Source organism: Miniopterus schreibersii (assembly GCF_964146895.1).
Source record: "Miniopterus schreibersii genome assembly, chromosome: 20".
NCBI lineage: Eukaryota > Metazoa > Chordata > Mammalia > Chiroptera > Miniopteridae > Miniopterus > Miniopterus schreibersii.
The window spans coordinates 7,962,697-7,985,755 of record NC_138122.1 but is presented as its reverse complement, the minus strand read 5'-3'; the positions used below and the strand labels follow the sequence as shown (position 1 = coordinate 7,985,755).

The window sequence follows — 23,059 nt, the reverse complement described above, 5'->3', positions numbered from 1 at the left end:
TGAAATAGGTAATTTAGGTAGTTTTCATGTAGCCATTGTGCTAAATTAAAAAAGCTGAAAGACGGCAGTGAACATATTAAACATCCCCCGCCCCCCCACCCCCCCAATATATGGGCAACTAATTTTCAACAAAGAAGCCAAGTAAATAGGCCACAGAGAAAGGAAAGCCTCTTCAATAAATGATGTTGGGAACACTGGACAGCCATATGCAAAAAATCAAATTAGACTATGAAATCTTACACTATACACAAAATTTAACTCAAAATGGATTAAAGATTTGAATGTAGAAAGAAAACATAAGCACTAAGCTTATGAACACTGGTCTCAGAGATGTTTTTGTGAACTTGACTCCAAAGGCAAGGGAAACAAAAGCAGAAATAAACAAAATGGTACTACATTTGTACCAAACTAAAGAGCTTCTGCACAGCAAAAGAAGTCATCAACAAAACACAAAGGCCATCAACTGAATGAGAGAAGGTATTTGCAAATGATACTTCCCATAAGGGCTAATATCCAAAATATATAAAAAACTCATACAACTCAACAACAACAAAATCTAATTAAAAAATGGGCAGAGGACCTGACAGATACTTTCCCAAGGAAGACATACAGATGGCCAACAGATACATGAAAAGATGTTCAACATCATTACTTATCAGGGTAATGCAGATCAAAACCACAATAAGATATTATCTCACAAATGTTAGAATGCTATTATTAAAAAGACCAAAAGTAACAAGTATTAAAGAGGATGTGGAGAAAAGGGAACCCTTGCACACTGCTGGAGGGAATTGAAATTGGTACAGCCACTGTGGAAAACAATATGGAAGTTCCTCAAACAATTAAGAATAGAACTTCCGCATGACCCTGCAATTCCCCTCACTTCTGGGTAATTAGCTGAAAAGTTATTTATAAAGATGTATTTATTCTTGTATTATTGTATTTTCCATATGAACAACTGTAAACGTACTTTTGCCCCACCCTGTATACAATGGAATATTACTCTGCCATAAAAGATGAAATATTGCCATTTCCAAAAACATGGATAGATCCTGAGTATTATGCTAAGTGACCTAAATCAGATGGAAAAGAACAAGAACTGTATGATTTCCCTCAGGTGTGGGATATATAATAGAAAGCAACAACCAAACTTGAAGACACAGACAACAGAATGGTGGTTACTAGAGAGCAAGAGGAGACAGGGGAGGGCAAGAGGGTAAAGGGGGTCAAATATATGGTGAAAGAAGGGGACTGGAGCACACAAGAGAGTACACAGATGTCGAATTACAATGTTGTACGCCTGAAATTTATATATCATCAATGAATGTTACCACAATAAATCTAATAAAATAAAAAAGTTAAACCTTTTCATAAAAACTTCACCTACCAAAAAACCACTTTTTTAAATTCCCTCTACCTGTCCCCTAAACTGTTCCATCAGTGGAGTCTGAGCTGATGTTTTAATTAAGTGCACAGTTTTAATTGCTTCACATTTGATAATTTGACTGTCATTATCTATCAGCAGGTACATTATCCCTGTTTGACAGAAAAGGGTTAACTATCCTGCTGAAGTGAAAAAGTTATTAAGCAGCAGACCCAGGGTTGAAATGCAGGAAGCCGGGTTCCAGAACCTATTTAACGTCAAAGCGATATACTGCGTCTTTTAGGACAGAAAGTGAGAAATATAGGGGTTAAGAGTCCAGGCTTTAGAATGTGATAGGCCTGGATTCTCTCAACAATTTCTCAATGACTGTCATGAAAACTAAACGAAACAATATATGTAGTAAATGCTTCAACACAGTATTTCACACTCTGTGAATGCTCGACAAATAAAAGTAGCTGTTGCTGTTACGATTACTAAGTAATCGTAAGACCTTTCTGGAAGTAAATGTATGTAAAATAATGTTTAGTAATCAATCAACTGACTGGATTTTCCTTAGGGAGGAAAAAAAAGACAGTTGTTTTTGCCATTATCAGATTTTACATTTACTTACTAAAAACATAAAAAATTAAAATTCTCAAATACCTTTAAGCAATTCTCAAATACTTTTATTCGCAATCTAATAATGCATCAGCTTTTACAGTACTTTCTGCTAACCTCTTTTTATACCCTCCATGTGAAGTCGGAAGGCTGACATCAGCCCCTTGGTAAAGATAAGAAAAAGAATGCTCAGATAAGTCAATGACTAACCAATGACAACCAAGGCAGGATTCTGACTCTTAGATCATAGTACTTGTCCAATGCAAAACATGCAGCTATGTACATCAATTATTTTATCTAAGTTAAATAACTTTAAAAAAATAGTTGGTATTGAAATAAATGCAAAACAAAGCAAATTTGTGGAAATACTTCTATAAATTTAAATTAAAAAAGATATCAAATGCCTCAAAATTACAACCATCAGTTAATTATGTTAAAGATGAATATTTAATGGATCTGAAAAAAGTTTGGTTCTGAATATTAAATGAACGCACAATTACTGACATACAGTGACCATTCAATAGTGGTAGTTATTATTATTATGTATTTAGTGAAAAATATGATCAAAGAAGACAGACTATGATCCCATCTTTGTGAAAAATGTGTATTTATAAAATTGCACACACAGAGCAAGACGACATGCAGTCTTGCCTAGAGATCCCAGGCTCCCAAGGGAGGTCCTGGCCCTTCTGACACGGTGCTGGGACGTCTGCATGTACACAACAGCTTTCACCATGTTCATGCAAGTCATGGTAGGAGTATAGGTGTTTCTTCTTTTTTTTTTGCACATTAAACACACTCTTCCCCCCAAAAACCAAAAGCAACATACTGTACAAAACCCTGGGGTTTCAGGTACTTTTAGTCACAGAGGCCTTTTTCTTTCCCCAGGAAAAGGCATTTCAAAAACTGAAGATGGCAACCGCATCCCACTCTTTTCTAAGCTCTGTTCTTCTTAAAAAAATCCTCACCAGAGGATGTTTACTCATTTCAGAGAGAGGAAGGGAGAGAGAAAGAGGGAGGGAGGGAGGAGGAAATATGAATCTGTGGCCTCCCTTACGAGCCCTGACCAGGGACTGGACCCACAGCCTAGGTATGTGCCCTGACTGGGAGTGGAACCTACAGCCTCCTGGCATACGGGAAGACGTTCCAACCAACTGGGCCGCCTGTCCAGGGAAGGCTTCTGCTGTTTAAACTAAATATCCCTTGTCCCTTTAAGTGCTCCTCAAGAATCTGATTAATATCCTTACTATTCAGATTGCTCTGCTCTCAACAACCTCCACTCTCAATATTCCTTTAAGACTAGTCCCCAGAACTGCACACAATATGACAGGCACAGCAAGATTATAACTGAGCATACTTTACTATTTTTACCTCCCTGTTTTGGACACATATATTAATAAAACTAAATCAGGTATTCTGACAGTCAATTCATACCACTGACTGACTGTTTACATTATCAGAAATGTAATTCAATAACTGACTTACTAGATGTCAGGCACTTTCCTATGTAGAGGGAGGAGAAACACAAGTACAAATAAAACATTGTCCTTGACCGCAATAAGCCTGCAGTCCTTATGAAGAAGACAGAAGTGCCCAGACTCTAAGATATGTGCTGCAGTGCCCTGTGAACGCAAAGAGTAGAACACTGAATTTTCAAAGTCGAGGCAAAAGAGGCATGACAGAGGACAGGGCCTCATGAAGTAGACTGTCAGGTGATGAAGCAGAAGGGAGTCCAGGCTATCACGGGATCACACTCCACATCAGCGAGTGCTCCGCCTGTACAATGTGCGCACTGCACTGGCAACCTGTTAACGGGCACTAAGATACTCTAAATGTGAGCACGCAGAGGGCAATGCAAGTTCAAACATCAAACAATCCATTACATAAACATCCCTTCCAATGGGATGCAGGTAAATGTATTTGTAAAGAGGAAAAGGAAAAAAAAACACCTAAAGACTTCCAGCTGAATAAATATAAAAAGGTCACTGAATATTCTAATACGGGAAGACGGAATGATCAGTCGGGACTCTTCCCTGTCTGATAACATGATAGGATAAAAGACGTAAAGCCCAGTGCCAAGACAGCCAGGTAAGGTCACTGAAATAATATCTTGATCATAAATCAGAGAGTTAACAGTTCAAATATAAACTTGCTCCATTAGTAATCACAAAGAAACACTAGACAGCGAGGACTGGTCTAAGCAAACCACCATTTAACGTATTTGCAGATTTCTCTCTCATAGGAATGGGACGAAGAGGAGGAGACAAGAGGGCTATATAAAGATTTTTATTCACTACCTGCACCCCAGTAAACTGTCTTCTTCTTTAGAAGTCTGAACACCAAGAGTACTCTGACTGGGCCCTGGCCAGTGTGGCTCAGTTGGCTGGGGGTCATCCTGTGCACCGAAAGGTTGCTGTTCAATTCCCGGTCAGGGCACATGCCCAGGTTATGCGCTTGATCCCCAGTAGGGGGTGTGCAGGAGGCATCTGATCGATGTTCTGCTCTCACAGATGTTTTTCTCTCTCTGAAAGTCAATAATAATAAAAAAGTTGCTCTGACTGGGATCATGTGGTTCAGGGAGGAAGCATGCCTTCAGAGCAAGTGATACAGTCTCAATCTAAGGACAATAAAGGCAAGGAATTAAATAGCACATCTGGAGACTATGTGCAAGAGGGTGTTAAAATGAAACCATTTCAACCCTGGTGTAGATGGAGGCCCCCAAACAACAGATACTGTATTATAAAGCGAGGTGCACGACCACCTATGCAAGAAGTTAGTGGAAAACTACTTTTCAACCTTGAGTTCCACCCACTTTCAAGGTTCAGAGAGTTAAAGATTAGAAAAGAATTTTTGTGGAGAATGATCAGTGTGTTGTGAGTTCCAAACCCTATCCCATACCCTCTTAGACCCCTGCCAGGGAAAGGGGTTGGGGCATGTTAGCTCTCTGTCTCAGGTCTATAGAAAATGTATCACGCTTTAAAAAAATCTAAAGGGTATGAGTCTGACTTAAACTCTGCTCAAGACTAGGAAGTGTGCTTACCACCTCCCAACAGTATATAAAAGCAATATAGTGGAGTGGCTGAGAAGGGATTTTGGAGCTAGATGCTAGATTTACATCCTGGTTCTGCCATTTATACCTGTGACCTTAGGCAAGTCACTAATTGTACCTTAATTTCTGCAGCAGTAAAATAGGGACAAGAGAACCTATTCAGAGTTCTGAGGATTAACTGGCCTAGTACATATAAAGGGCTTGTAGCAGTGCCTAGCACAGAAACAATGCTATATAAACATTGGTTGCCTCTATTACTACTATTCAAGCCCTTTTCTTCTTACTCAGCTCTTGCCTCTCCTAGTCCTGGAAGGGCCAGAAACTGTAGTCAGCAAATGAAGAGGAATAGAAGCGCAGAGGAGAAAACCAGAAAGAAAAAGGCAGGGAGAGCCTCACTCTTCACTGCAGGCCTGTAAGGTGGCCTGAGGTGGGAAAGGAGGGAAACCTTTAACTCTGAATTAAGTTCCTGAAAACAATGTTTTTATTTCCTGAAAGTGACCAGCAAAGTTACTAAGACTTGCCCTTCAAGGAGCTGCAGGGAGAACTAGCCTGCAGGCTACACTGAAGGGGACAGTGGAAAGGACTGTGACGCGGGAGACAGAGTAAAATGAATTCTGAGCACCTTCTGTAAGTCAGACTTGCTCGATACGATGTTACACATACAGTACAGAGTCTGATACAGCTGGAGGTATGGGTGAGAGAGAGATGAAGTTAGACTGAAAAATGCCTTATATGCCATGTATTTATTACATGAATCTCCCAACACACAGCTATGGAAACTTAGTCTCATTATACACTCTATTAATAAAAAATTACACAAATATAATTTGGAAACACCACAATATCGCACATTGTGGCAAAACTGGGGATGAATTACATTATTTGAAAAGTCATACAGAATATGATCCATTCAGAAGCCAGAAGGTATAGCCTAAAATTTTCATAAATTAGATGATTCTGTTAAACATCTCATTTTTTTCCCCCTGTGCAGATGAATATGTATGTGTGCAGTTATATATTTGGAGCTCATTTAAAATTCTCGAGTAAAGATAAATACTACTTAATTCCAATTACTAATGTAGAATTTATGCAACATTCAAGAGTAATAAAGATGTACTTGTGTAATAGTTTGTAATTTGAACTAGTAAGTAATTCAGAAATAGTTTCCTTCCCACCCCTTTGATTCCAGATTACTTATGGGATAGTACACATGCTTATCAAAGTGGTAGTTGCTGAACAATATAGACTTTAAGGAGAAAAAAAGCCCCTACGATTTATTTTTGTAGTTGGGTTGAAAAATTTTTGCCAAAAAAGGTATCTAGCCTAGTTGTTAGAAGTAATGGTTTTAGTTACATAAACCTTACACTTTGAATTCCGACGCTTCCATTTACCAGTGAGGCATTAAATCTTAGTCAGGAGGATTAAAGTAGCACAGTTCTTGGCATATATAAGCAAGCATTCAATAAATGTTAGTTACTAGTACCCAAAAATGTGAATGAAAATTAAATGGAGATCAAATCTCAAAATGTCTATGCCATTTCTTATATGACAAGAGCACATCTTGAATATGTATATTTTGCTATAAAGATTAGCTCAGAAAAATTATCAGAGGATCTGTGATTAAAATGTAGTAGTAGCTCTTAGCATATAAAGTAAGGCAGCTGCCTAAGATGATTAAAGAGAAAGTAACGAGAGACTGCTAACCTTAAAAGCAATTTGGATGGGAAAATGTGATATTTAATAAGAATTTGGATGTTTAAATACCCAGCCACATCTCAAAACTGGACGTTAACTTTACAAATGATACAAGGTTTTAATGTGCTAAAATTGAACTCAGATAATTTCATTCCCTCCCTCTATTCCAACTAAAACCAATCCAGGACAGAGAAGGTTAAGGAAAGGAACATACAGAGTTTAAAAAACCTGCAAGACTATACCCAGATGGAAATGTTGTTTGTTCTAGCTGATTGTCTCCTATGTGGCAGATGTAACACTAGGAGCTTTCGATATTATTTCACACGAGGTGGATAATATTCTGATTTTACAGAGGAAATTGAGACTCAGACTACTACTTTGTTCAAGGCCACTTATGTTTATGCCATGCTAAGGACCCAGGACCTACTCGATAGGTATGAGTAGCCTGGGGAGTAGTATAGTTATTATCTACATTTTAAAAAGATAATCTTGGTGACAACATAGTGGGTAGGTTTAAGGGTGGCTATTACAGCAGTATAAGTATATGACAAAACCGGACCAAGACGATGACCGTGAGGATAGTATCTGTATTGGAAAAGCAGGATAAAATACAACGAGAACAGCAGGTAACACCCATGAGCATGGCTGTGTACTGGGGATGGGGTGGGGGAGCAGCTAGGAGAGAAGAATCTGACTCTAGGTCTCCAACTCGGATGACCAAGTCCACGGTGCTTACACGAAACAAGATAGAGAACAAGAGGAAGAACCGATTTTGGTAGAGATTAATGATGAATGGAAAGAAATATTCTGATAAATTTCATTCTGTTCGAAGTTGGAGCTGAAGACATCTGAAGAATGTTTGGGGAAGAGGGGCAGAAATGCAAGTTGTAAGCAGCTTAGAGCAGGCAGAACAAAGGATTCAGTGAAAACACTTCATGGTGCCTAATTTACCTTTTGATCCTGTCCAGTACTGAGCATAACACACACAAAAAAGTCAATAAAATATGTAAATGGGCAAATATACGCCATGGAATTTCTACCTAATTTGGTTATCTAAAATGCCTGTACCTATTCATTGTCAGTGGTTTAAAAAGTGAAAAAGTTGAAATTTAAATTTAATAGTCTTGAATTTGAATTGAAAGCATCAGCATGAACTCAAAATGGAGTTAATCTTCAGCAATAAATATCCCTAGCACCCAGACTGGCTTTCGAATTCCATTTCCCACTAAAAGGAACCATGAGTCCTTAGAGAAATGGCTGATTACACTTCTGAGCCACTAAACGTCCACCAGGAACATCTTAACGGAGATCTCGCAAGGTGGCTGTCAGATTCTTAGGAAGAGTGTCAAAACTCAAGTCAATTTAAAGAGGCTCCAAGTGGCCAAAAATGGAACAATAAACTGAAACACATGACGTGTGTTTCAAGTAAAGAGTTCACATGATACTAGAAATAAAAGAAAAAGCTAATCTGTCAACTTTAAAAAATGGTACTTGCCAGAGGGGAGGCGGGTTAAGGGACTGGGTGAAAAAGGTGAAGGGACTGGGAAGTACAGATTGGTAGTTACAAAACAGTCATGGAGATGTAAAGTACGGAATAGGAAATAGAGTCAATAACATTGGAATAACTATGTACAGTGCCACTCGGATGCTGCAAACATTAGGGAGGACACTTTATAAAGTATATGACTGTCTAACTACTATGCTGTGCACCTGAAACTAATAAAAAAAAAAAGTAAAAAACTTTTTAAAAAAAAGATGCTACTGAACCAAGCAATTATTTTTTGAAAATTGGAAAGAATAAAGAATTTATCCTGCCTTTCCAATACAAATGGCATTTTTGGGTGATCAAATAAAATATGAAGGAGCCCTGGCCAGTGTGGCCAAGTTGGCTGAGCGTCGTCCAGTGCCCCAAAAGGTCGCGCTGGTTCAATTCCCAGTCAGGGCTCACACTCAGGTTGCAGGTTCGATCCCTGGTTGGCGCATATATGGGAGGCAACCGATCGATGTCTCTCTCTCACATCGATGTTTCTCTCTCTCTCACTTTCTCGCTCTGAAATAAAAAAAAATTGAGCTTTGATACTGAGAAGGAATCTTGATTTTCTTCTGATTCTCTAGCCCACAGATATTTAAAAGGCAGCAAATATGTAGGTAAAATTTATTGAATTACATTGTATATTACATTACTGCAAATTTTTCACTATCATTCTTGCTCATAAGCAATATGGATGTACAACTCACACTTGCTCACTCATCCTTCTCATTATAAATGTATTCATGGATAAAATGAAACTGAGGTAATTATAACAATGACAAGTACTTCAATAATCTATAGTTGCCACAGCTAATCATGGTAGTGTACATTAGTAATTGTTCTTTACAGTAAGTTGTGGCAATTAAGCTTTGGAAGCCCTGTTCTTTAAGCTCTAGCTTTAACTCAAAACTGGTAAAAAAATACCAATCACAAAACCTCTAGTAAGATCTGCTCCTTTGAGAGCTCTGACTAAAGTTGTTCAAGAACAGGACTTCCTCCTATTGCAACTTTGGGAATTAGGTCTTTGAAGATATAGACAAGTATGGAAAAATATTGTGTTTTGATAGACAATACTGTATTAAGTGTCTCCAGAGGAACCGTATGTCAGACTGTGAGGTATGACTCAGATTGAGAGTGTTCATTCTCTTATACTATAGATATTATTATTCATGGTTTGAACACTATCTTAGGGGTTAAAGAGATAAAGGATGGAAGAAAAGACTGTAAAGAGGCAAAATTTCCCCCCCTGCAACTGGGAAAAACCCTCAGAAATAGAATAAAAGAATTTGAATTTTTGAAGCTGAAAGAAATACTAGGAGAGTATTTTAGAGTTTAAGAGAAGTTTAGTGCAACACACACTTATCAGGTGCTAGATACTGTGCTATAAAAAGCCTAGAAAGGTTAACCAAGTCAGTAACTTAATGGAAGACGGGAGTGAGGTCCAGTTTACCTGATTCTTAAAGTCCACTGCTTTGTACAAAAATCCGTTAAAAACAGGACCTGGAGCCAGTATTCCTAAATTATGACAAGCATTCTTTCCACTGATCTGACAATAGTGGAAGAATAAGTCTGTTTCCATACAGAAACAATTGCTCTCATTACAATAAAATGTATCTTACTGTTTCTGTAACTCATACTCAATCTATTCAAAATAGTAATCAACTATCCTGAAAGTGACAAGCTGCTTTTATACAAATAAAAGTAAACAGATTGGGATGGGAAAGGTTATGACTTGTTAAATACCTTTCTAAATTGTCAAAATGACAGAAAGTCAAGCAAATTCTATAACAAAATGATGTTTGAAAAAAAGAAATTGCTACTGGGCCAGAACTTTAAAAGCCGAGTCTTAGCTGTTTAGCTCAAGTATTTGCTGCAAAACAACCTAGAAAAACCACCCACATCCCGTGAGTATCATACTGCATTATCATTAGCTCAGGAAAAGATCAAAATTCAAAGTATGGTTTCTACTGAATGCGTATCATGTTCACACCATCACAAAGTTGAAAAATTTTAAGTCAGTCATGTAAGTGAGGGAGTGTCTGTATATGGCAAGTGCCCAGTGCCTAGCATACAGTACATACAAGAATATGATACAGTACTGAGTAATAGATGAAGTATACTTATTGACAGATCTCAGACTCTATCACCTCTGGCTGAGTTCATCTCTAATCTCTAACCCCACTGTCCTTCCTGAACTTTAATTCTGGGCCTCTAATGACTAGCTAGTGTGCTAGACAATTCCATCTGAATGTGTTTGCTATCTTTCAAATTAACCATCTGAAAATAAACTCAAATTCTTTCTTCTCAACTATACTCCACTGCAGAATTTCTAATTCTATTAATGGCTTTCAATTGCCCAGCCACCTGGAGCTTAAAATCTGGTACTCATTTTTGATTCACCATCTCTCACTTCCTTTCAAAACCTGGAAATCTTCCCTTAGCTACTCTCCCTTCACAGGCAAATTTAGAAAAATTAGATACTTCCCTACCTATGAATATTTATTGATAAATCAAAGTCATTCTCCAGAGAAGAGGGTTATGTCCACCACCAACAGATGACAATAATGGTCTTTCAAGGTGATTTAGTCTTTCTCTAGTCTTCATTAGTTTGCTCTCTCTGTGATTTGTTTTGAGGTGGTTATAGATATTATTAAATCCAGCATAATCAATAAGCTTAAAAATTGTAAGAATGCTAAAAGTGTTAAACAGAGGTAATTATGGTTAAAATAAAACACAGAACTAAATATATTAATAAACAATGAGAAAGAATGAATTTGCCCCATGAACGGGATAAATCATTGAATAGTATGATTCTGAAATATCCACAGCAAATCCTGCAACATATGAAGATAACAAGCAAATGACAAGGAAAGGAAAAAAGACTCGTGAAATGGACAAACGTCTGAGTATGTGGTTAGAGGAACAGCAACATTAGATGGCAAGGTTTCAAAGTCTTTAGTCTAAGGACCCCTTTATACTCTTAAAACTTACTGGGAATCCCGAACAACTTTTGTTTATGTCAACAATGTCTACTAATTGTTACCATATTATGAATTAAAATTTAGAAATGTGAAAACGGATTTATTAAAAAATAAGCCCATTACATGTTAACACAACATATTTTTCAAAAAAATTACATTTTCTAATGTGATCACCACCTACAACAAAATGAATAAAAATCACATGATCGTCTCAATAGATGCAGAAAAAGCATTCGACAAAATCCAGCACCATTTATGATTAAAACTCTCAGCAAAGTGGGAGTAGAGGAGAAATACATCCACATAAATATAGGCCATATATGACACACCCACAGTTAACATCATACTCAAAGGGAAAACTAAAGGTGCTTCCCAGGACAGGGATGCCTGCTTTCACCTTTCTTATTCAACATAGTGCTAGAAATCCCGGCCATGGCAATCAAATATTACAGTACCAAATATTTTAAATTTTGTTCTAAGAAAACCTGTCACTCTGTTGTCAATCTAAGCCAGAACAAATATCTATATGCTTTTCATGAAAGGAACCACACTTTTTAGAATGGATTCACATGAGTACTCATTTTTCAGAACACACTTCTACTTACTCTAGACACTAATAAAAGTGTATGCGATCTTTATTTGATGATGGTTTACTTTCCAAGGGTCTTCCTTAAGTGTTTATTAAGTTTTCAGGAAGCATTCCAAATGGGTTACTATATCTGAGTTATTAAAAAATAATTTACTTTTATAACTAGCCTATTTCCAATCAAATAAAGATTTCAACTATTTTACTACATAAAGAAGTTCTTTCTAGTTTAGAACTCTGAGAAGAGAGACTAAGATTTACCTCCAGGTAAGAAAAATTAGTTAAACAATAACTCAATTAAAGCAGTAACATTAAACTATTATAATGTCCTCTCATTGCTGGTAGCTATAGAGCCATGCTGATTGTTAATTTCTATATCAAGGGAAAATAAGTTAATATATATTGAATGTCTTTATGTCACTCTGGACTCACAATTCTGAGAAAAAAAGATTTTAAAAATCCAGTTATTAATGAGGAAACAGAAGGTTAAATTAATTTGCCCACAGACCTATAAATAATAAAACCTGGATTTGAACAGAGGTCTGACTAAAAATTTCAAATTCCCAGTCCCTTCTCCCACTCCACCATGATGCTACCATTTATAAGAATTCAATCACAGTACTTAAGGGATGTCAGCTATTAACATGAAATAATTATTAATAGAAAGAAAACTTGAAGAAAGGGCATATCTTAGTCATTCTTTGGATCCTTCACATGAACAAGTCAAATTCAAGTCAGTTTTAGTCAGTTACCATTTAAAATCTTTTTCCCTAAAGAGTTTTTAAGTGTTCACACCAAGCACTGAAGAGTTCCACTGTGTATATTTTAAAGTATTCACACAAGTTTACAGTGGGTTCTCCCAACAGACTGTTGTCAACCCTAAATGTGTCTTGGTATGGACTGAACCGTGTTCCCCCTAAAAGATATGCTGGAGTGCTAGCCTCCACTTAGTACCTGAAAATGTTGCCTTATTTGGAAACAGGCTTTTTACTTAGGTAATCAAGTTAAACTGAGGTAATTAGGATATCCTTACATAAAAGGGGAATTAGGAGACAGACTTGCACACAGGGAGAATGCCACGGGAAGACTGGAGTTCTGCTGCCACAAGCCCAGGCACTCTGAGAAGCAGAGAGACCTAAACAGACCCTTCCCTCACAGGTTCCTTCCCTCATAAGGAACCCACCCTGCCAACACCTGGAGTCCGGATTCCTAGCCTCCAGAGCTATAAGACAAGTAATTTCTCTTTAAGCCACCCTCTTTGTGGTACTTTGTCACAGCAGCCCTAGCAAACTAATACATGTCTGCTTTTCAAGATAATGTAAAATTTAAAACATTACATTTTAATGGACTACACATATCAACTAAAAGGCAGAGATTGGGATTAAAAAAAGCATGCCCAAGAATACACTCTTTATAAGAAACCCACTTTAAATAAAAAGACACAGGTATGTTAGAAGATAAACCATGCAAACAGTAAGTATAAGAAGGCTGGTGTTGGTTTAGTATCAGATAAAGCAGACTTCAAGTAAAAAAACAGGACAAGAGATACCCAGGTCTATAACAATAAATGTACATGTACCTAACAATAAAGCTTCAAAATACAAGAAGCAAACACTGAGAGAATTAAGAAAAAAGTCAATCCAGAATAAGTTAAAGATTCAAATACTCTTCTCAATGATTGATAGAATTGGGCAGAAGGAAAATCAGTAAAGACATATCTGAATAATACAACACCTTGACCTAATTGATATTTATAATACAGAATACACATTCCTTTCAAGTGCAACATGGTATGTTCACCAAGACAGACCATATGCTTGGGCCGTAAGACAAATCTTAATAAATTTTAAAGGAATGAATGTATAAAGAATATGTTTTCTCACAATAAAAGAATTAGAAATTAATTAGAAATTTCGAGTTATCAAGAAAACTCCAAATATTTTAAATAAAATACACTTCTAAATAATCCACAGGCTGATGAAGGGATATTGGAAAGTATTTTTAACTGAGTTGTACTGAAAATACATTACTGCTCTGGCCGGGTGACTCGGTTGGAGCACGGTCCCATGCACCAAAAGGCTCTGGGGTCTATTCCTAGTCGGGGCACATACCTAGGATTTGGCTTAGATCCCCAGTCGGGGCCCGTATGGGAGGCAACCTATTGATGTTTCTCTCTCTTTTTCTCCCTTCCTCTCTAAAATCAATTAAAAAAACACACCCAAAAACTATATTTTCAGGTGAGGATTTAAAAAATGCAGCTAAAGCAGTACTTAAAGTGTTTACACACACACACACACACACACACATGAATGAATGAATGAAAAGGTCTGAAAATCAATGGCCTACCACCACACCCTATCCACCCTATCCCACTCCACTAGTTAGGACAGCTACTATTAAAAAACCCCCACACACTATAACAAGTGTGAGCAAGGATGTGGAGAAATGAATCCCTGTGCACTGCTGATGGAAATGCGAGTGTTGAAACTATGGAGAACAGTATGCTGGTTCTTCACAAAATTAAAACAGAATTAATGCCCTGGCTGGTGTTGCTCAGTGGTTGGAGCGTCAGCCTGCACACCAAAGGGTTACGGGTTTGATTCCTGGTCAGGTCAAGGGCATGTACTTTGAGTGGGTTTGCTCTCTACCCCTAGTAGAGGCAGGCGAGGGAGGCAAACTGTCAAGATCTCTCCCTCCCTCCCTCCCTCCCTCCCTCCCTCCCTCCCTCCCTCCCTCCCTCCCTCCCTCCCTCCCCTTCTCTGAAAAGCAATGGAAACAAAACAAAACAAAAAATATAATTACCATGATTCAGTAATTCTACTTCTGGGTATATATACCAAAGAATTGAAAATAGGCACATGAATGTCTATTTGTACACCAATGTACATAGGAGCATTACTCACAATAGCCAGACTGATCAAGGAAAAAAGGAATGAGGGAGGGGGGGCAGAAGGAAAACCTGGGAGAGAGATACACAGAATGAGCAGGACGGTAGAATGTTTCAGAACCTGAACGCAGAGTGTTTCAAGGAGTGTCAAATGCTACTGAAAGGTCAAATAAGATACAAACCAAAGTCTATTTAATTTAGCCACCGGAGTCACCGATGACCTTATAAGAGCACACAAGGAAGAGGTAGCAGAGTTTGATGCTAGATTGCAAAAGACAAAGAGTATGAAGAAATGAGGAAGTGAAACTTGTGAGTATAGACAATTCAATCGTAAGAAGTTTGGTTCTAAAGATAGAGAAAGAGGTTAGTGGAGGAAAATAAGGGTTCAAGGGAGGTTACTAGTATTTTTATAAAATGGGGAGAAACTAGACATTCCCTGCTCCCCACCAGATGGTTTTTAAATTGTGGTAAAGCATATAAAGAATGTTTTGATTGTTGCTGGAAAAAGACTTGGAGAAGAAAGAAATGTTAAAGATACAGGAACAGATGATAACTGATAGCATAACTCTGGGTAGGTAGAAAGGAGTTGGATTCAGTGTGCGAGGGAAAGAATTGGCCGTGAACAGAAGGAGACCCATGACAGGAAAGAAAAGGAAGGGTGTAGTTACACTTAAGTTTAGAGATGGGTGGTAAGAAGCAGTACAAGTTCTTGTCTGATAGCTTTGAAATTATAGGTAGAGGTAGATGGTTGAAAAGAAACAAGATAAAGTACAATTTTGAGGAAAATGAAACATGAGAAATACGTGTGGAGAAAAGGATGGCCAGGAGGCAATGAAAACCCAATTGAATCCAAAGACCACAAATTTGTAGTGGCAATAATCTATGGTTTTTGAGTTCTATCTCAATAAACTGTCAAAAGAATGTAGTGGCTTTGGATCAGTTTCTAAAAAATTATAACAATCATTAATAGTGCTTATATAGTACTTAATATGTATTAGGCATTAAAAAAAAAGTGCTTTTCACATATTAAATAAAATCAGAGAGGCAGTGATTCCTGTATATAAAAATAATTCTCATAGACGTTTGGTTTGTATAGTTTTATACAGCACATAAAAGACACCACAGATAAAGACACTGTCCTCATACAGTAATGGAAAGCCACAAAAAGAAAATGCGCACATTGGAAAATCCAAAGCAAAATGGAAGAAAAGCAAAGAGCCAAGGAAAAAGTAAAACCCAGAGAGTCAACATGTAAAAATGAGAAAAAGGTAAAAGTGGGTGAAAAAAACAGTAACCCCCAGTAAAAGAGAAAAATGAAATGGAAGCAAAGTAAGTATGCCTGAGTATCTGAAAACCCTTTCATTTTCTTTTGTTTGGGCAAGAATTTCCTAATTTTATCAAAAAGCACAAATAAAATATTTAACAGTGGGTAGTATTGAATGTGCTTTTTTATTAAGAGTAGGCTAGGATCAAATACTTAGCAATTAAGAACTGAATTAAAGAGAAACATCATTTAAAAAATGAATTATCTGAAGTTGCTTCAGAAATCAGGGTAAGTAGTTCCACAAAATCCTAATTCCAGAGATTCATGGTCTAGGTTATATGCTCTCCCCAAGATGTTTGTAGTTATGCTGAACGCATCGAAACTATCCAACCAAATGAACAGCAAATCACGCCAACATAAAGAAATATACCATTTAATACCTGTAGAAAGACAGCAACATAGACTATTAAAATTGAAAACTACTGGGTATCAAACATTTGTAACTTTAAGGTATTTTTTAAAGCTATAAGAAAATTATTAAAATGGAAGAACATTCAGTGTGGAGACTAGGAAGATGTTCTCCAAGAAGAGTGCGATATTAATGTTTCATCCACCAATTTTCACTCTTATAAGAGAGAATTATCACTGTGAAATATGAGGATGATACAAGTCAGTGATTTATTCCAGGATCAGTTATGTAAAAATGTGCTGGCTAAGGTCACCCTTGGCACTAATAATAATGTTAGTGAAGAAATTAATGCAATACTCAATGTGCCCTTCAAGCAGAAGTGTAATATAAATCTAATGTATCTTTATATTTTCAAAGGCAGATATACAATCATTATTTTAGATCTGGTGACTAAGAATCTAGAGATATCTGGCTCACTGCCTAAAATGGGGTGAAGTACTTCTAATATAAAGAACAAAGAAAACCAGTATCACCGCAACATATTTAATAATAAAAAAAAAACAAAAAAGAACTAATGTACCTTTTGGCTTAACAGGAGAGAAATTTCAAGCAATTGTTTTGAGGTACATGAAAACTGTTTCAGTCATGAATGTGGTGGCATTTAAAGTCAAAACAGCCCATAAAGCTTGTATAAAGAGCATGCTCAATAGCAGTTTACAAAATACCAGAAAACAACAGTGAAAACACACACACATCCCTTCTGTGTAATATTTATTAAAATATTTAAAAATGATAGTTGGAAGGAACCTATCTAATTAGGAACTCCTAACTAATAAAGGAAACCCCTTTACAATGGTCTGATGCTTGACCATTTTCAGTGACAAAAGTTGTATCCTTTACAAGGTCAGGGAGACTTACTATAAAAGTCTAAGATCACTGTAAACACAGAGGAGAACATATTATTGGTTTTTATACAAATGTCAATGTTTTATAGTAAGAGTATATTTTTAATCACTCCAACACTTTATTCTGAAAACTTTCAGATACAGCAAATTTAAAGAATTTTACAGGTTAATGCCTAAATAGCCAGACCTAGATTCTACCATTAACATTCTACCATACTTGTTTTATCATATACCCATCCATCCGTCAATTCAACTTGATTTCTGATGTTTTAACTACTTTTTAAATGCCCATTAGGTCTGATATAACAGACATGATGAGCACGTGGGGCTCCTGGCAGGCAATCTTCAGTGTTGCTACAGGACAAAAATCAGTCATGTAGTTTCTTTAATTCGTGGTAAATGAAAATACATTCACTTTTATGACGTGTTATTTTTAGTTGTCAGCTACAGCAAAGTAGTTAAGAGCTAACTCTGAAGACTAACAGATGTGGGTTTGAAACCTGGATATTGAGCATGCTCCTTACTTGCTAAATAAGATACTAGCAACATATCAATGGGTTAATGTGAGATTTAAATGACATGATGTATAAAATGTTTAGCACAGCGCTGGCTTTTTAAAAAGGGCTCAACAAAAGTTAGTAATCGTCGTCATTGTCATCATCATCATCGTATTTAGTCCACTCGACCTACCACAAAGGGTCTAGCTGTATATAGACCTATGCTCCTGTTTGGGGTCTTTTTTTTCTCTCATTACCTGTGTTCTAATAATCTTGGGCAGTCTATTTTTACTAAGATTAAAGACAGAACGAGGGTGAATGGGTCCGAAGCACATACATTCTTCATTTTCTCCCTGGACTTCCTAAGGGAAATAGATACCCTTTCTCTTACCAAATGCAATGGTAGTGCACACAGAAAAACACACGTTTTGTTTTTTAGCACCTGGTGACAGGCAGCCAATAAACTACCTAATTGTGCTGTCTACTTTAGACAACCATTGCTCCTCCCTCTTAAACCCCCATTTGAAGACATAACCGTAATTTCCAACAAATTCTGCCCAATCCAGCCCTGACTGGGCAGCTCAGCGGGTTAGAGTGTCATCCCAATACACCAAGGTGTGGGTTTGATTCTGGTCAGGGCACATATAAGTATCAATCAATGAATGCATAAATAACTGGAACAAATTAATGTTTATCTCTCTCTATAATCAATTAATTATTTTTTTTGCCCAATGCAAACAAAATGTCCTATCTTCACTGATCACCTGTCCAAATGCCTTTTATATTTGCAGACAGCATATGTATATGCCAGTTTTGTTGTGTGGCATACATAAGACGTATTCATAAAACTTCTACCAACTACATGCCTCTTTAAAGACATGATTTTCAAGAAAAATTTGTAAAAAAACAAGCTTGAAGTCTACTTCTTTGCTCCCTCTAAAGATTAGTCTTAGTGCTTTTTCTTTGTCAGAGGAATCAGAATCTAACTGCAAAATTTAAAAGCAGTGCTCCTGCAGAGCTTCAAGTAAGTAACACACTTTGTCCACTGCTAATTTTTCTGCAGTTAAGATATATGACAATATAGAATCTTTTAAAACTTATAGCGAAGGTAAACATACTTCATCTTATGAACTAATTTGGGTGAGGCTTCTTTAGGCATACTTCTACATTATTTTGACCTTTGAACCACGGACATATTTTACATATTCAAAAATAAAATAAAAATCACCCTAAAATAAAAAATGAAACCAACGAACCATATCATTTGGTAGCAATACCAAACAGAGAAAAGTATTTTCAAGTGACTTCTGAACACAGTAAATACTCTGAGTCTACATCCTTCTTATAATTCTAAGGACAAAAATGTAAAAAAAAAATAAAAATCTTAAACTTTACTCAGAAGTTTATTGATAGTAATAATATTGGTATGGTAATTTTGAAATGATTTTATGTACACATAGCAGGATAAAGCAAGTATGTTAATTTTATTAGGCACCAAGACTTTCATTTAAGGCAAAAGAGACAATTATAGAATCAAAGAAGTTAAGGAAAAGTCTGCTTTGTTAAATTGGGATATATCACTATGAACTTATGATTATACAAGCAAGTAAAAAACCAATTTTAGTTCTTTCCTCTAAAAGAGCCTAAAAGCACTGACACTCAAGTAGCAAAGAATATGCCAAACATCTAGATCTTGATTTCTACACACCATTTCTCACCAAAAGAACCAAGACTCCTGAGATAAACAGCCCATTCCAGAGCTGGAACAAAGAAAGTAACAAGGCAAGCCTGGGATGATTTGTGTCAAAAGGGCCCCAAAACTGATGGAGAGATGGAGTGTTAAGAAGACATAGGAGCCAGCTTGAAAGGGGCCCTATCTCATCACCAAAAAAAAAACTGATTGTAATGGTTACCAAAAAATGAATAAATTAAAACTCATGCACCCAGTAGTACTTTCGCATAAAAAAAAATTTCCTTTGCCACCATTGGGGGTGACTATTTCCCTAGCTCTTTACACTGAATATTGATAATGAAAGAGATTAAACTTTTGCTCTGTATTTCTAGGAGGAACTTTAGTTCACCCCGGGTTAATGAAGAAAATCTTCCTTACAGAAAATCTCCAGTGAAATAACTGACATAGAGTCACCAATGGGTGCTAAAATCAGCAAGCAAAAGGTAGTCCGAAACAGGGTATTTGCGTGTTGTTAAAGTACTACCTCAAGATCACCTTCAAGGAACAAACAGGTAAACCACACTTTTGTAATATATCTGTAGTCCCCACTTTAATCAAGGGCTCACACTTAGCATCACTGATACTATGTACCTGTCTTCTAGATGCAACAGGAAGTACATAGCCTCACCTATTAAATATTGTTGCCAAAGTAAGTTTAAGCTAATCAAGCTTTTCTTTAGACCTAACTTCCAGTAACAGATAATTCAGTGGGAGAGAGGAGTAAATTAAATAATACTGTGAGAAACAGACAAGTCCAGAATGTGGGAGCATTCTATAAAACAATCAGTTTGGTCAGCTGTCAAAAAATATTGGTATTATTCTTTTATATACACACACACACACACACACACTTTTTTTATTGATTTCAGAGAGAGGAAGGGAGGGGGAGAGATAGAAACATCAATGATGAAAGTCATTGATCCATTGCCTCCTGCACGCCCCCTGCTGGGGACTGAGCCCTCAACCCCGGCAGGTGCGGGGACAGGGAAAGGAACCTCAATCTCCTGGATCATACACAGATGCTCAACCGCTGAGTCACGCCGGCAGGTTGTATTCATCTTTTTAAAAAGGCATAATCACCAAATGCAATACACAAATCTTGACTGAATACAGCTGGGGGCTGCAGGCGGTTCCCAACGAATACTAAGGAAGTTCACCTATGATAACTGGGGTTAGTAGGAGAATGTGCTTGCTTTTTGGACACGTGTGCTGGAACATCTGAGCGTCAAGATGTTTGCAACTTGCTCTCCAATGGCAGCACACACCCAGACATACAAAAAGGGAGAAGAGAGGGAACAATATGGCAAAGTATTAACCACTGAATCTAGATAGTGGAGTGTTCATTGTATTTTTTCCTCAACTTCCAGAAGACTAAAGTGCACCTACACTGAAGGGTGCAGCAGAAATACACCTGCGCTGGAATCACATCTGGGCACAAATCTCACCTGTTACTTGACTAGGTGCATGGCCTAAGGCAAGTTACTTAGTATCACTCAAGTTTGTGTCTCATCTATAAAACTCAAGCAATAATATCTAAATTGTTAGGTTGTTCCGAGAGTTAAATAAGATCACGTATATAAAATGCCCAGCAGCACTGCATAAAGCAAGCAAACGTTTTTCATAATTAATGAATTGCAATCATCCTAAAATACAAGGCGGTAAGCACCCATTCCTTTCACTATTTGCACCTTCCACGGTAAGAAACGTCGGCGAATCAAACGCCCACGGGCGGTCCATGTGAGGTAACGGGGGAAAGGAAGATTTATACACTATCGTTTAATCCAGTTCCAGCGGGAACCCTCGACCACCGTAGGAAAACCATAAAAATCTCTACCTGGGCAAACTGCAGGTCTGGTATTAGCCTAGTAAGGAAGTTAAGTGGAACTTAAAGGGAATTTTCTTCCGAACCGCAACAAACCGATCTACTCAGCTACCTAGGAGCCGAAAAAATTTTTAAATTTCTGCCTTCATTTTCCTAAATAAGTTCCAGTGAGGCACACAATTACTGGGCTTTCCCCTAGACGCTGGCTCCGACTCCTGCCCCTCGCGAGGGTGCGCGCTCCCCATCAGCGCCGGGGTCCTCATCCCCGCACGTCAGGGTCCCCTTCCTCCTCGGGCAGCAGGAACCGCCCGGGCGCCGGCGGAGCCTCAGGTAGGGGCGAAAACCAGGTGGCTGCGTTTTTTTCTTGAAGAAGCGCCACTCCTTGTCCTTCCAGCAGCAGAGAAAACGCAGCAGGGGGTCGGGGAGCGGGGACGGGGGGGCGGGGGGCGGCCGTCAGTCCGGGGCTCCCCGCCGCGCCCAGGTGAGGACGTCGCGCCTCCGCCGCCCGGGTCAGGCGCTGGGCAGACGGGCGTGCAAACGGCGGGCGGCCCGGGCAAGACCCGGGCGAGGTCTCCTCAGCTGCGGGGCCCGAGGCCGGTCGCCTCCCCGAAGGACTAAACGCCGCTGAGGGGACCCTGTGGGGTGTCCCCGGAGCAGATGGGGGTGACCAAGACCAGGCGTTCCCTTCCGTCCAGCGCCCAGGTGGGGGACGCGCAGTGTCAGCCCCTGGGCTGAAGCACCCCGAGGGCACAGGCGACAAGCGGCGGGGGGCCGCGGCCCCAGCCCGCGCCGGGCGCGCGTTCGCCTCCCCCTCCCCGTTACCTGCGGGCGGCGGCGCGGGGCCGGAGGCCTGGTGCTCCTCCTCCTCCCGCCAGCTGAGGCGGCGAGGCGGCGGCGGCGGCGACAGCCCGGGGGGAGGGGGCGGAGCGCGCGGCTCGCCGCCTCTCTCCTCCCCCGGGAGGCTGAGGGGACCCTACCTCGGGCCGCGGCGCCTAGGCCCGTGGACAGCCCGGGGCCGGGGCATGGCGGCGCGCGGCAGCAACGTGCCGCGAGCGGGGAGAGTGCGAGGCGGCGGCAGGGAAGCGCCCGCGGCGCTCGGAGGAACCGAAGGGGAGGAGCGAGGGGACGGCCGTTGGGGGCGGTTGGCCGAAGGCAGGCGGCGGTTCGGGGAGCGCGGCGACGGCTCGCGTTCTCCTGGCGTGGGGGGGGAAGGGGAAGGGGCCGAGGGGAGGGGAGGGGAGGTTGGGAGGGAGCCGCCGCCGCGCGCGTGCGGGACGGCGCCGCCGCCGTTGCCGCTCGGCTCACTCCAGCCTGTTTGGGGGCACTTTGTTTGTGTCCCACAATGCTCCGCGCGGGCGGCAGGGCTGGCGAAGGGGAGGGGAAGTGGGCGGGGCGAGCGAGCTCCGGGGCGGGGCGCGACGGGGGTGGGGTGTGGCGGGGGTGGGGGAGGAAAAAAACACGCCACAGTTTTGGCGCAAGCGCGGAAGGAGCGGCTGGCGGGCGGCGGGACTTGAGCCGCGGGCGGCGGGGCCGCTCCCCCCGGGCCTGGGCGCCGCGGCGGCGTCGTGCGCGCGGGCGGGTTACTGCGCGCGCATCGGGCCGGCCGCCCGCCCGCCCTCCTCCCGCTGTTCCCCGGCCCGCGCCCCGCCTGCACTGACAGAAGCGTTTCTGGGTTCACGCTTATTGCATTTCCCCCCCCACCCCCTTTTGAACTAAAAAC

At 39.8% G+C, this 23,059-nt stretch overlaps 1 protein-coding gene across 4 annotated transcripts in view; it reads right to left on the bottom strand.

The window, feature by feature from the left end:
- ZBTB44 (zinc finger and BTB domain containing 44) overlaps nt 1-22,671 on the bottom strand; it is a 45,468-nt gene extending 22,797 nt beyond the window's left edge. For 3 of the 4 annotated variants that reach the window (XM_081122560.1, XM_081122561.1, XM_081122562.1), the window contains exon 1: nt 22,162-22,253. The gene's annotated coding sequence lies outside the window, so the exon portion shown is untranslated. Of the gene's footprint in view, nt 1-22,161 lie in introns of all 4 variants that reach the window. The other variant, XM_081122563.1, reaches the window with a different exon arrangement.
- Between the last annotated feature and the right edge of the window lie 388 nt (nt 22,672-23,059).